Source organism: Polypterus senegalus, chromosome 18 (genome assembly GCF_016835505.1).
Source record: "Polypterus senegalus isolate Bchr_013 chromosome 18, ASM1683550v1, whole genome shotgun sequence".
NCBI lineage: Eukaryota > Metazoa > Chordata > Cladistia > Polypteriformes > Polypteridae > Polypterus > Polypterus senegalus.
In genome coordinates this window covers 96,033,808-96,049,991 of record NC_053171.1, presented here as the reverse complement: position 1 = coordinate 96,049,991, position 16,184 = coordinate 96,033,808, and the positions used below count along the sequence as shown (strand labels likewise).

The window sequence follows — 16,184 nt, the reverse complement described above, 5'->3', positions numbered from 1 at the left end:
TTCCCCCAAGTCAACAGAAATATATGCTTGAGGAAGCAGCAAAATAAAGGCAATTACCTGGAAAATTGGCCTTGAAATGGCTCCTCTAAAGGTTGGGTCAGGCTTTGGGGGGAGCTCTGCACTGGTTGCAGCTTGGGCCCCAAAAGTGATGCCACCTTTCAGCTACATCTGTTTTTTATACTGTTTGGGTTGGAAAGGGTGACACTCTTCTGTCTCAGTTGCCCTCATTGAACATCTTCTCGACTATGAAGGAAACAAAAAGGAGACATAACGATTGGTAATAGCACCCCCTCTCTTCCTGGTGACATGTAGCTGAGATGAGATTGGTAGATGATCTTCTGATGCGCATGCGTAACAATTTATATTGTCAAATAAGCAGGCAAATGCCACCAAAAAGGTTTGGGGCAGCCACTCTTATACTTGAATCAAGGCTGCTAAGAAGGCAATTAGATGCAGGTTATATACAGATTCGAGTCCAAAACAGAACTGAGTTGGGCAAAACAAAATGGCAGTTTTATGGTCAGGCAGAGGAAGTGAGGTCAGCAGAGTCAGACCCAGAAATTAGGTCTTCGGGGTTGGAAGCGGAAATGATGTCATCGGGATGGGGGCCAAAAGTGACGTTTGTGGCCCCAGGAACCGGAAGTGATGTCATTGGGGGCAGGCGGATTTTCCCATAACTGGTCTGCAGAGGAAAGAGAGAGAGGGTTTAGTACACTCCAACCCCCCCTGGCCTGGCATGGAATTACCCTCAATTTAGCTCTTTAGCTGCCTCCCATGTGCACATGTGTAACAATATATATATATATCCATACTGACCCCTACTCTCTCTTCTGTTTCTTTTTCCGGTTTCTTTGTGGTGCTGGCTACTTAAAGCTTCATGATGCTCCAACAATGATGGATGGATTAAAAGCCAGAAGTCTACGTGACCATCATCATCAAGGCTTTCCATGAGAACCCTAAACCCAAAGAGGACTGTTTCATTTATGTGAGGTAGAATGCCCAGAGGGGACTGGGCAGTCTAATGGTCTGAAATCCCTACAGATTTTATTTTTTTCTCCAGCCGTCTGGAGTTTTTTTTGTTTTTTCTGTCCACCCTGGCCATCGGACCTTACTCTTATTCTATGTCAATTAATGTTGACTTATTTTCTTTTCTTACTGTGCCTTTTATTTTTTTATTCCTCATTATGTAAAGCACTTTGAGCTACTTTTTGTATGAAAATGTGCTATGTAAATAAATGTTGTTGTTGTTGTTATATAGATGTTTGGGATAGCTGCTGAAGTGTAAATTGTACAAGTAGTATTTTGCTGCACTTTGAATTTTACTTTACATCACTACTTGATCAAGGCCAAGTGGGATTCATAATTTAAGGTGCACCTTTAGTATTTACTACTGAACTCACAAAGAAACATTTTCATCTTTAAGGCTACACTTGATTTTTGGTTGTGCTGCATCAATGCCTAAATTGTGTCTGTCTATGTGTGTTCTGACATGGACTTTTGGCTATACTCTGTTACTTTCAATTTCCTTCAAGCTGTGAATTTTAATTTGTTAAATGTGAATTATTAACTTGTAATATAGTCAATTACATTACAACATCTAAAGACATTATATATAATAAGGAGTGATTAGTTTGTTAGCTGAATAAAATGGACTTATCGTCCGGATTGCCTGATAACAGATTAGGATGATTAACTGAAATGTTCTCATTTGGAATCAGAAAAGTGAATGGTGGCCTATTACAGTCTTCTGCCACTTAGATTGTCGAGGCCCAGTGTCCATCCATGTTCCACACTGCTTGCCCTAGGAAAGGGTCAGAGCCAAGTTATAATTAGTACTTTCGCAGTATAACAGGTTACCATACGTAAATACTAACAAATATACTATATATAATGGATTCGGAAAATATCAGACCCCTTCATGTTCTGCACACTTAATTGTGTAGTAGATTTAATCTCTGCCATTTTATGTATATCAATATGCTCTTAATAATCCATAATGACAAAGTGCAAATTTATTTAGACTCAAAATCTCAGATTTCTATATTTACATTCCAAATTGTGCCCAGGTACATCCTGTTTGCTTTAATTCTCCTACAGAAGTGTCCAGAACCTGATTGGAGTCCACCAGTGGCAAACTGAAGTGATTGGACATTATTTCAAAAGGCACACACCTGTGTATATAGGGTCCCACAATTCACACTGCATGTCAGCCCAATAACCAAGCCATCAAGTCCAAGGATCTCTCTTTAGACCTTCACAAGCAAATTGTGGTAAGGCATTGATAAAAGTAAGGGGATAAAACCATTTCTAAAGCTTTGAGTGGTCCCAGTAGCAAAATGGCCTCAATAATAGTGAAACTGAAGATGTTTGGATCCACCAGGACTCTACCTAGAGTTGGCTCTCCGGTCAGATTGACTAACCAGTGTCACGCACGCGCGAATAGGAGACCGCGGACGGACCTTAAACCGCTTCGAAAGACGTTCGCCGGCAGGGAGTGGCGGGGTACTAACCTTTCTCCTTTAATGTCTTCCAGGAAGAGAGACGCTCCACCATCATAAGCCTTCCCGCCCTTCCTCCGCCATCTTTCCTGACGTCAGCAGTCCCATCCTCCCTCACGGTTCCTTCCCAGCATTCCTCCACTTCCGGCTCCTCCCCTATAAAATGGCCGCCGACACCTCAGAATGGCGTCACGCATATGAACCTGTTTTTGTGTTTGTATTTTGACCTGAGTTTTTTGTTGTGGAGCAGTTACAATATACGGGGCCGGAAAACCCCAAACCTTTATTGCATCTTTTACACCAGACAAGAATGGCTTTGGTCAGTAAGGTGGCCAAAAACTCAATGGTCACTCCAATACAGCTTCAGAAGTCCTCTTTTAAGATGGGAGAAGCTGTTAGAAGGACAACTGTCTTAGCAGAACTCCATGTGGCTTGACAGAAGTAAAAGGCACATGGCAGCCCACTTGGAGTTTGCTAGATACGTTTAAATGACTTTGAGGTCAAAATGCTTCTCGGGTCTGATGAGACAAAAATTGAACTCTTTGAGCAGAACTCCAAGTACTATGTCTGGTAAAGACCAGCAATGCTAATCACTGGCCTAATACTATGGTGTAGCATGGTGGTGGCAGCATCATGCTATAGAAGTGTTTCGCAGGGGCAGGGGACTAGTCAGAATTGAGGGAATGATGAATGCAGCCAAATACAGAGGATTTCTTGAAGAAAACCTGCTCCTGATTGCATGTGACCTCAGACTGGGGTGACTCAAAGCATACAGTCAAGAGAATGCTGAGGTGGCTTTGGGACAAGTCCCTCACTGTCCTTGAGTGGCCCAGCCAAAGCCCAGACTTAAAACTGATAGAACGTCTATGGAGAGGACTGAAGATGCCAGTTTATGGACACTTTCATTCAATCTAAGGGGCCTGAGAGGACCTGCTGGAAAGAATGGGACAAACCATCCAAATCCAGGTGGGTAAATCTTGTATAGACTTACCCAAGAAGACCTGAAGCTGTAATTGTTGCCAAAGGGACTTGTACAAAGTACTGAATTAAGGTCTTGTGGAAAGCATACCCCCGGACACAGACAGACAGACAGCAAAATGTCCAAAACACACTTCTTTATTTCTCCTGAGCACCACAATGCCTTCCTCCAACAACTTTCTTCTTCTTCTTCTGACCTCCACTCCCCTCCTTACAAGCTCCGTCTCCTTCCTCCCAACTACTGGAGGGAGGCGGCCCCTTTTATAATGACCCGGATGAGCTCCAGGTGCTCCACCTGACAACACTTCCTGGTGTGGCGGAAGTGTCAGGAGAGCACCTGGAAGCATTCCGGGTGCCCCTGATTTCTTCCGGCAGCACTTCCTGGTGTGGTGGAAGTGCTGCCATCTAGGATTTTATAACCATCCGGCCACCCTCTGGTGGTGGCCACGTCTTCCCGTAGGGGTGAGCGTCCCAGCTCCGTTCCGGTGGCCCACAAGCAGGGTGGCTGCCCTCTCATGTCCCTGAGGAGGTATCGTCCATCTCGGGGACCATCCGGGCGTCCCGGCTGAGTAGGGTCCCCAGTCATCTGGGACAGTCTGTATATTTCTATGAATGAGAAATTTCAGATTTGATTTTTAATAAATTTGCAAAACTTTTTGAAAACATGTTTTCACTTTGTCATTATGTGTTATTGAGTGCAAACTGATGTGCAAAAATGTCACATTTATTCATTTAAAATGAAATCTATAGCATAATAAACTGTGCAGAAACTGAAGGGGTCTGAATACTTTGTGAATCCACTGCATATAAAGTGACCAGTATAGGATACTTTTTATCATTCCAATATCCAAATAAGGAACAGAAGACAACCGGTAAATAAGGATATATTAGTAGTTTAATTAAAAAATACATATATAGGAGCAAATAAACTACCAGAAGCTGAAGAAGTGAAAAACCTTACCCGTCCTACTGGGCCATTCTTGATGGCACTTTTCTCTAAACAACCATAAGGGTGCCTACTGCACTTACCCACCACAAAGTTATACTGTCCCGAGGCAGAGGAAACAGAATTAATAATGAAAACAATCCCAGAAGACAAGATGCTGTTAACGGAAGCCAAAGGTCTCACCCCAAGTTTAGTCTTAATCCTTGATCAAAGCCAAAATCAGTGTGGTAATTCATTGTCGAGATTCAAAATTCGAATTCGTTTAACTGGAGATCACAAATTGAAGAAGTCATATTCCAACACCCAGTGTATTATCTGCAAGGCCTCATAACCAGGAACTGCTCGGGGCGACTGTTATACCAGTATGTTGGTGACATCACGTGCCACGCACTTCCAGACATTCGTACTGGCCAATGCTGTAGTAACTGAGGCCAAATTTTTGCCCCCAAAAAAAGTCAAAAAAGCTGAAAAGCAAATTTAATATTGTTAAAGTTTTGAATAATAAAAATGAAATCTGCACACACTGATAGAAGAAAAAAAGCAGAGAAAGAGGTGTAACATAAGGGGTAAAAAAATACAAAAATACCCCCTCCAGTACCTTCTCTTACCACCTCTGGCCTCTCTTGCTCATCTGCCCTCACAAGTCCAAGACTGGAGGCCCTCTGGTCCAAAGGGCCATTTGAACTTCAGCTGCTTATGATTTTCAGGTTTTCTTTGGGTCCCCTTCTAATTACTTTCAGGTCAAGGCCTAGTCCCCTTTTGAACCAAGTGAGATCTCCACTTAGAAAAAAAAAAAAAATATATTATTTACCATAAATGAAAAAAAAAAAGATCAAATCATTGTGGACAAGAGTGAACCAGCATTAAGATATTATGTACTATGTATTGCTCATTTTATAATTGTCTATTTAATGAGCTTTTTGAAAGTTATCTTCATGCCTTCAAACACCGAAAAACGTTTATGTGTGAAACGTTTTCGCATTATGTAAAAAAGTAAAATTAAAAGACTGAACTGTGCAGCTATTGACAATCTGTTAAGGAAAATGGCAAATAGTTGTAGCTTAAATATGCAAACGCAGATCTGCTATCACTAAATATACCTAGAATTCATTAACTTTCAGCCTTGTGTTATTCCAGCGTATGGATATCTCGAGCAGCAATCAGAAGATTTATAAATACTTTCCTGTATACAAAATGGCCAATAATTTGTTGTTTTTTCTGCATTATATTATATGTGACTTAACCAACAATCTAGGAAAACAATGTGAGTGAGACGAAAGCTTATACATATGTTAAAATCACATCAGTAATAAAGATTAAGTAGGAGTTAATAGCATCCTCAGTCATGCTTGCAGAGGTAATCTCTCTTTTTTAAATCAAAATTAGATTTGGAGGAATGAAACAAACAGGGGGCGAGACCAAGGCATAATATTTTAATCAAATTGTCATGAATGAGTGGATGCAATTAGAAATCCTGTCAGTCACTGATCCGAGGACCCTTTTGTTGCTCAGCTGTCAAAGAAGGACACAGTGGGGTGGGATCAAACTTGACCTTTCCCAGGGTCCACATATGTGACCCCTTTAGCTAGTTGCTGTCTGTCACCAAAGCAGTATTTCTGTTTTTTTAAGGGGGTGGGTGTCAAGGAGCTTTTGATGAAGAATAAAAGAACACATTTTAAAAGGGTGAATGGTGCAGGGATCGAGATGCCAATGCCACTGGCAGATGTACTGTCACTCTGAACTGATCTTTTGAAGCTTTTGTCTTAAAGCTACATGAGTTATCTGATCCTTTTAATTTGTGATTAGATAGATAGATAGATAGATAGATAGATAGAAATGAAGGGCACTAAATAATAGATAGATGGATAGATAGATATTCTAATTGAATAACGCTTATTAATTACTGTACTGAGTTATTTAAGTTATAGCTTTTACTTGTACAACACATACAGTATTCCACAATAAAAATACATTAAAATTTAGGGCAAGAGAGAATACAAATTTTATTGTCCTTTAGACATACAACTATAAACTTTATTTATTAAATTTTAACTACATATCAATAAAGGTTTGTTTATTCTGCCACACTACAATAAGTACAATAAAAAGCAACAAAACTATTAGAGCAGGATATTGGAGTGAGACCGATGTTATCAGGGACTGTCAGGAGTCTAAATCCCAAATGGAAACCAATAAAAAGTCCAAGTAAATGAGTAAGGTCCCAAGTCCCTACAGGGTGGTCCAGCTCTATGCATGAAGGTCCAGATCGTCTGGATGATTTTGATTTATGCGGGGACGATTCCAGTTTGGCACAAAGATGATTCTTCATGTCGTCAGTTTGCATACTTCTCGATGGTCCGGGATTTTTCAGGTGATTTTCTATGTAATAAATGTAATAAGTTATACCGTAATGAAAATTGCATAATTAAATCTGGACCACCCTATACATAGTTCTGAAACAGATAAATGTTCTGCACATATTCACAAATACCTGTAAACGTAGACGTGTGGATAGCTCCCTGCCCATCTTAAATACTGTTGGTGTGATAACATCACTTGTGGAATTATAATGTAGCAGCAATGAAAAGTCGCTGTTAACAACAATATGGTCACTGTCATCATGCAAGATGCATAAAATGGCAGCACCATCAAATCAAACAGCAAATGAAATGTGGTACCGTAATACCACTAAAATTTCAACTAAAAATATTAACATATTCAAAATTGAAATATATATGCAAACTAAATGCAGAAATAGATTCTACATATTCTTAACACTGCTAATGTTTGTAGTGTGGAATGAAGCATCATCTGATCCCCTGACTAATTATTCCATAGAATAACACATCAGCCTCAGTTTATACGCTGACTGTCAGAGTGATTGTATGTTTCATCCGGTCAGTATGCTAAATGAGTGACTTGTCAGCTGTACATGTACAGTATGTAATTTGTGACTTGTCAGTTGTACGAGTACATGTGTCTAAGCTCATATTCCATATGTATCTCTTCTGCCTTCTTATTGTTTTCAACCTGCTCGTTATATTCTTACTTACATCCCACCATTATTCTTTTCTTTGCACCTGTCGCAGTAGGGGGCAGTAGTGCTCCCTTGAACCCTCAGGTACCACGCCAAACACCTGGTAAAATTGCCACAATGATTATATTTATTATAACAATGTGCACTAAGCACCCTCCACTCCACACTATTCATAAACCACAATACAATAATCAATCAATAATCCTCCACTCCCAGACGCGTTGCCCTCCTACCACCCAGCTCAGCTCACTGTCTGGGAGTTCCCAGAGTCCTTTTATTCCCCCTGACCCGGAAGTCTTTCTGCCCAACAGTTCCACAAGTCCTTATTTCTTCCGGGTCAGGGTAAACAGTACTTTTCTTCACCCCGGAAGCCCGTCGCTCTTCCTGTGACGAACTTCCGGGTCATGGTGCCCAAATGAGTCCATTGGTCTCCCGACAGCGACTCCCAGTGGCCCCCAAGGTATCCAGCAGGGCTGTGTATAAAAACTACATAGTCCATGAGGCCCTGCTGGAATTCGGGGCCCGTATATGCTCTCGGGAGAGCTCCTCCTAGCGGCCAGGGGGTGAGGGCCGGAGTAAAATGCCGGCAATCCACCACACACCACATGTTAAATATTGCAACATGCTAGGGTGAGCATGAGATGGAGAAATTAAATTAGCCACTTAATGTCAGACTGGTAGTGATTGGCCCAAAAATGGCCCATTGGCTTCTTCAGTGGCCAATCCACCACTCCACTCAGGTCTTTAGTGGCAGTATGTGCTCTCATCTGCTTTGTTCCCTTTGCCCGCTCCCACATATTTCTCCCGGTTCCACCTCACGCCACTCAATCCGTATACCACACTACTCACCAGCTCCATGAACTAACCCAAGACTAGCGTCCACATCCAAGGTTCACCAGAGCTCACACAACAATGGGCTTTTAGCAGCAGGGACATGAAGTCAAAGTGCTCTCTGCACCCCCTCACATGCTGCCCACAGGGCTGCATTTATAGCCAGCTTCTCTGGCACTCTATGGCCAACTGAAGAGCGTATCCCTCTCAGGTTTGGACCCAGGGGCACTACAGTATTCTTATTTTTTTCCCACCCTGAACTTTATTCATTTTTAATAACGTATGTTATTTTCTCACTCACTACCACTGCTGTCTTCTTACTTGCATCCTACCTAACATCTTCATGTTTGTAGCCTACTTTTCATCTTCATGAGGTACTTCTGAGAATACATTAGTGTATTTGTGTAATTGCTCACTAATTTATTGTTTACCTGAGCAAATTAAGTACAACATCAAACTGACTCATTTTTCCACTTCATCTGGCTTGAAATTGGTATTTTACAACAATAATTGTGCCACGTAACCAGCTCAAGTTTTATATTTCTCATTTATTTCATGCTTGCTTTTGTCTACAAAGTGTGTGTGTGTTTGTCCTTCAATGGACAGCGCTGTCCAGGTGTTGTTCTTGCCTCGTGCCCTGTATTTTGAATAAAGCAGGTTTGGAAAACAAATGAAATGATTGAATGACACAAAAATTACACTACAGTATGTAGATGATTTGAACTATTGATTCCATCCCACTTTCTACCAAATGTCTATCTTGGTTATAATCGTGATCCGCTCTTTGCAATAATTAGTTTCAGGTTTATCAATAGAGCGCACATGAAGAACAAGAATGATAATTAAAAGAAAGGCCAGGCATAAGAAACCAGGAAACCAAGCACCTAAACAAATCAAAATCAGGAATATCAAACAGCAAAAGAGCTCAAGACTGAAGATCATCACATTAAAATCTTCTCAGAAGTGCTTTTTAACTTTTACCAGCATTGAAGAGGAAAGGTACAAGTTTTTTTTTGTAATAAAGAGATCCAATGCAGAATTTCCAGAAGTTCGGTAGCTCCATCTTAATGTACTGAAAACTTGCAAGCCTAAGAGGCAGAATCAATAGGAATGGAAGAAGGTATAAAAAAGAAAATTGTGGTCAAGGACAAGCAAAATTATACTGAGATACCAAAGCCTATATTATTAATTTGAATTACGTACAAATATTGACCACATGTGATGAAATAATATTCACACAAAAACAATGAAGTGTTGGGGAATTGCCCCGTGTATTGCTTGAAAGCAAATTGGTCAAAAAGTTGATAAAAATCAAGACAATCGACCATAATGGTTTGTTGCAAGTCGTTTATATACTGTAGAAAATGGCTGAAGGAAATGAATTTGTGTATAACGGAAGTGACGTCATCAAAGTGGGACCGGAAGTGACATCATCAGAGCTGGGACGGAAGTGATGTTGTCATGGCTGGACGGAGAGTGAACCGGAAGTGGTGTCTGGACAGAAGAGAACCGGAAGTCGCGTCATCAGGGCTGGACGGAAGTGGCCCGGAAGTGACGTCATCAGAACTGGATGGAAGGGTTATTGAAGAGGAGCCATTTTCACTGATGATTTGGTTTGATAGTGCATGGGTCTGTTTATTTTTCTTCTTTATTTCTATAAAGATAGAGAGAGAGGCATCTTTACCACAACTCAACTCCCCATCTGTTACAGTATCGCTCACCTTTGGGCTTGTTGACTGCCTCCTAAGCGTGCGTGTGTGACACCACCTAGAAAGAGTTGTGCTAACTAAACACATTGAGAACATTTGCTTTCAATCCATACTCTTGGAAAGTACCACCATCTTCAATAGGAAATGGCCTGTGATGTCACACCCTTGACCTTTCCAGTCATGTGATAGCAACAGGCCAAGCAACTGCAAACAACATGACTGCAGCTTTGAGAAAACACAAAAAATGACAGCATCTGTTAAATACTTAAAAAACTTTTAAGTTCAAATTGCAAAGAAAATCATAAAGAAAAAATAAACTACAATTTTGTACATATAACAAGTTCAAAATCAAAATACTTATATAGACATGCCATGGTGACACAGTATGTCAGATGACCAGCATGACTGTAAATGGACCATCCTGAAACACAACACAAAATGGTGTCACTAGACTAATAATCAAATAAATCAAAAGGTGCAAAACTGTATGTACACAAAAATGATTAGTGGTGGCTACAGTGCTGGTGCTAGGTTATTTTGAGCCCTAGACCAAGCTAATTAGTACACCAATGGACTGTTAGGTAGCTAACCCATGCGGCTGAGTTTTCCCCACTTTATGATTTGCACCCTAGGCGAATGCCTAATTTGCCTTAATGGTGGCACCGGCCCTGAGTGGCTATTAAAAACAAATAAAAACAGATAAGGCTTTGTGTATTCAACCCATAAAATTCTGTACTTGAAGTAAAATCTTTCAAAATCTCCATTTATCTATTATCTCAACTTATAGGGTGGTCCAGAGCTAATTATGCAATTTTCATTATGCTATAACTTATTAAGTTTATTACATAGAAAATCACCCGAAAAATCCCAGACCATCGAGAAGTGTGCGAACTGACGACATGAAGAATCGTCTTTGTGCCGAACTGGAATCGTCCCTACATAAATCAAAGTCATCCAGACGATCTGGACCACCCTGTAGTTACTCTAATACTGAATCATGGAGAACTGGAGTTTTCCCAAGAGAATTCTGTATAAAGCTGGAATCAGTCCCCAGATCTCATGGATAAAACTTTGTGTGGATTCAAGTATGAAAATCAAGTCAAAAAAAAAAAAATCAGATTCATAAAACCTGGAGTATGCACAATTCTAAACAAATTAAAGTGTATAAATCACAATCACCTTGTAAATATGCGTATGTGAACGCACCTCCAACTTCTCCCTGAAACAATCATATATGGAACATGCTAATCAATTTTATACATATGCAATCACAATATGGAAGAACTTCATTGGCTGGTAGAGCAGCTCCTTTCTGACACACTGAGACCTGGCCACCTGCATTCAAGACTAACTGCTTGTGTTCTGTAACTGAGAGAGTAAGATCATACGTTGCATTATAGCACCTCTCCTCTGTGATCTGGGTGTCTAGGAAGGGCACCATTGCCTGAGCGGGTAGCCACTATCACTTGGCACATGTCACAACATGATTGCTGTTACAATGAATAATACAGGCCATGTGAAAAACTGAGGGTTCAGCAAGTTACCTTACCCACAAGCCAGATGCCATGTACAGTGTATCACATTTGCCAAAGCTACTTTGCTTGAAAATAAGTGAATCACGAGCTGACCCTGAGACTGAGACTCAATGATCACCAGTCACATCTTGGATGACTTGTGCATTAATAGGCTTGAACTGCTTACAGTTAACAAAAGCAGCTGGATACCTTGGGGACCACCAGGAGTCGCTGTGGGGGGACTTGTGGGATCTGTTGTGCCTTATGACCCGGGAGTACGTCACAGTCACGTGACGGGAAGGAATGGCGTGCTCCCGGGGTGAAGTAAAAGACTGATTGCCCTGACCCGGAAGGAATAAGGAACTGTGGACTGCTGGGACAGGAACACCTCCGGGTCAGGGGCTATAAAAGGACGGTGCCTCAGTCCAGACGCTGAGCTGTGCTGGGTGGGAGAGGAGCAAAGTGTCTGGGCGAGGAGGAGAGGTTATTGTGTTTATTATTAGTGGATAGTGATTTATGAGTAGTGTGGAAGGTGCTTGGTGCACTGTGGAAAATAATAAAAAGGTCGTGGACTTTTACCTGGTGTTTGGAGTCATACCTGAGGGTTCAAGGGTGCACTGCTGCCCCCTACTGCCACAATAGATAGATAGATAGATAATGCAAGCTTTTGAGGCAACTCAGGCCCCTTCTTCAGACAAGATATTGTAATCTTTTTAGTTAGCCAATAAAAGGGGTCATTTTGCTTGATTTCTCAGTAAGTTCACACAGACTAAAGTCTCTGCACTTTTTACACACCGCCTGTTACTTCACCAATTGGATGGTTTAGTGAGGTCTTCCGATCGGCCCCACTATGGTTGCCTGAGGCCTCTTGCGAAGTGCCTAAAAGACAGTTAACTTGACTATAGAGGCAGTAAAGGTTATGACAAAGTTTCCATACTTGAACCTGCAGAAGGGTCATACCGGTCCTCGAGGAGTGAGAGCAGAAGTGCCGGCCTGCCATCAAACCAGAACCATCCATTATCCATCCATCCATGATAACAAACTTGACATATCATTTGATGGCTTTCATCCTGTCAAGTCAGGCCCCTCTTATATTTTGCTGATTTTTGATTTTGTAGAATATCATCCAAATGATTTCTGGCCTGGATTAGCAATTCTGAGTGCTTTATGTTTTCCACTTCCGTTTCTCTCCAAATATTCAGTGAAAACAGCTACTTAATGTCGAACAGGCACACGTATACATGGGGCCAAATTAAATGGTGAACCGCTTGTTCTTTTGACACTTTCATCTCAAACAGAAGCAATTCAAAATGGAGAATGCAGCTGTTTAAGACTAAAGGAAGCAAATAAGAGTTGAGGATCTTAACAAATGAGTTAACTGAAATAAGCCGAAAAAGGTTGCTTAAGTAAAAATCCTTCCATCCATCCATTATCCAACCCGCTATATCCTAACTACAGGGTCACGGGGGTCTGCTGGAGCCAATCCCAGCCAACACAGGGCTCAAGGCAGGAAACAAACCCCGGGCAGGGCGCCAGCCCACCGCAGCACACCAGAAAATAACCCCATTTTTCCCTTAGGATCAATTCTTCAGTATCCAGAGTCAACATATAAGCGGGTTTCTTTAGGAATGTAATCCCCGCAGATAACAAGAATTGATTGTTGTTTGTTTTGGGTCACAGTAACTGAAAATGTTTAAAACTCTTTTCATCCAAAACTGAGGGTGGTGTGGGTGTTCTGCTACTCTGGTGAATATTTAAAGAGGCTGATCGGGAGAAAAATGAGGTGAGAACGTAGCGAAAAGTCAAAATCCGGGAGATTCTTTATACAGGTGATAAAGCCAAAACATGAAGCAAACGTCAGGGCCGAAAATGCAGCAAACATACCGTAGTTGTAACCAGAAGCACAAAAAATGATTTTGTATTTTAGCACAAGGGCACATAAGCTTTATCTGTGAACTCGGATAGCAAAGTGCTGCATCACATGACCTTTAAAACTGGCACAAATTACTTTTAAGGTCCTCGGTAACCTCACCCACCAATAACAATGATGTCTCTTGCAACAGGAAGACAAAATGGTAACACTGGTGATATACAACATGGTGGAAACAGTTCGTTAAAAAAAATGAGTAAATCTAAACTCAACACAGTAGCTTAAATCTGCTAAGAAAAATGTATTCCTTGACGTAAACACCTTACAAAACGAGTTTCGTTTGATAAAAATTCACCCGACTAAATCAGCAAAAAATGGTCAGAAGAAGTATCCCATAACATTGGGACAGTTACGTTGAAGAGACAACTGGCCCTTTTTACCTTGTTGTGGCACTAAGCCTGGAAACATCTTGTTATTTATTGAGCCCACATATTTGTCCATCTATCCATGCATCCGCTATGACTCCAGCCGAGGTTAAGCCAGGAGACTTGTAGTGTACATACCCTGGGGTTAATTTGGATTAAAAGGACAGAATGTTTTTGACTGTGGGTATATTTATCCATTAAAACAGTGTGATCATGCAAAATGCACACAGACAGCTCCGCAACCTGGGACTAACCTAAATTTCATCCATATCAATATGATGTCTACCATTAATATAAATGATTACATTTATGAATTCTTTAATGTGAATTCATTTGTAATATTTAATGAAATACTTACTCCTTAAAAAATGACTAACTGTTGTGTCTCCGTCTACGATTACTTATCAGAATGGACTTTATAACAGGTGAATGGAAACAGTCGATTGTTGAGCAGTGCTTGGATTTATTAGGATCTTTTAACCTCTGCCTGCATTCTAAAAGCAAGTACAAAGGAAGTTGCAAGTTACTCTGGGAATTTGTAAATAATTTAATAATAATGGAGCATTTAAAATTCAGATACTATTGGCATGGCAGAGCACATTATGCAGATATGTCAATTAAACCATAGAACACAGATATGTAAATTCAATTTGTCATATTATAGATGACTTAAATGAATCCAGATATGATGACAGGCATTACAGAAATTGGTTTAATCAATAGTGATGCTGAAAAATGTCAAGTGACAGCACCATTAATAAAGGACTGCAATCCGTTTAACGTTATCATTAAGTACATTTTACCAGTGAACTGGATAAAGCATTTCCTATTTGTTTATGAGTCAAATGATCTGTTTACAATTCTTAGTGCAAACTAGTTATTGATTGCCAATATACACTGTGTAGGCCATCGATCTTGCAATAACTCACTAGGAAGTTCAAGTTGTTGCTTCTTTTAACTTATACACCATGTAAAAGAGGTTTTTCATCCTACTCTCTCCATATTATAGTCTTAGAAAGTGTAGTAGGTGTATGTACATATATACAGTACTGTGTTCATGTGTTCTTTCATGCATAGACATTGATGCACCAGAGCAGTTTAACTTCAAAAATAAGACAGCAGAGGGCTCTAAATAATGAAAATTTTAATAAAAAATAAAAAATGTTAAAATAAAAAAAATGCATTTTGGATCGTCCAAAAAAGGCATTTCCATCCTATCACCAGTTAATTTTAGAAGAATATCTCATTTCTTTTTTAAAGTGTTTATTTGCTTTTAAGGAATTCTACAAAAAAGTTTACATATTACAGACGCAATTAATGTTCCTGAAATTAGAGTGACATCAAGCTCTAACTTTAACGTAAGTAGTTCCAATTTACCTACATGGTCGATCTTATTTTTCTCAGGTTTTTTTAGTTCTGCAAACAACATGAAAAATTTGTTTTTACAGGATAGTTATTTGGAGAGGAATAACCCAATATTAGGATGCTGTTCATTGACTGTATCTCTGCCTTTAACACTATTGTGCCCTGGGCTAAGAGACTTTGGTCTGAGCAGCTCCATCTGTGACTGGTTGTTTGACTCCCTGACAAAGAGGCCCCAGTCAGTGATGACTGGCAATAGGAACTCCTTCATGCTGTTCACCAACATTGACGTTCCAGAAGGCTGCTGCCTCAGCCCACTTCTACACAGTCCGTTCACCTATGACTATATCATACTATACTTATCAGAGGCTGCCTACATCAGGGAGGTAAAAGACCTAACTAAATGGTGCCGTAACAATAACCTTTCCCTGAATGTTGAAAAACAAAAGTCACTGTTGACTTCAGAAAGAACAAAAGCAGTCACACTTCATACCAATGGGCCTCTCGTCCAGATTCTTGGGTGTCCAAATCACTGACTATCTTTTGTGGGCTGTCAACACCACCTGCATACTCAAAAAAGGCTGACGAGGTTAAAGAACAGTAGGGTGGGAACCAAAATACTGGTGAACTTCTACTACTATATTATTATATTATTATAAGTATCCTGACCAGATGCATCATGGTGTGGTTTGATAAACTAACTCATCAGGATCGCAAGCTTTTCCTAAGACTGCTTCTAAAATCCTTGGGGCTGACCTTCCACAGCTTCACACTAGATATCTAAGGAGGGCTGGATTCATCATCTCTGATGCCAGCCATCCAGCTTATCCCATAATTTCAATTCTGTCTTCTAGTAAATTCTCTCACCACACACTTTAGGGACAGCTTCACTCCCCAGGCCACTAAGGTCACCTGAACTAAGCTGCCAAGTACTGTCTGTACCTGCTTGTTGGTTTATATGTAATTCTGTTATACGTTATGCTAGCTGTCCCCTGCGGCTCCACCCACGTAGTA

The 16,184-nt window shown here is 40.5% G+C and overlaps 1 long non-coding RNA gene across 1 annotated transcript in view; it reads right to left on the bottom strand.

Moving 5' to 3' along the window:
- LOC120518722 overlaps positions 1-16,184 on the bottom strand; it is a 74,560-nt gene that overhangs the window by 1,603 nt on the left and 56,773 nt on the right. The window contains exons 2-4 of the long non-coding RNA XR_005631287.1: positions 5,021-5,202; positions 4,606-4,886; positions 58-682 (exon numbers count right to left, since the gene is read on the bottom strand). This is a non-coding gene — a long non-coding RNA (uncharacterized LOC120518722). The remainder of the gene's footprint in view (positions 1-57; positions 683-4,605; positions 4,887-5,020; positions 5,203-16,184) is intronic.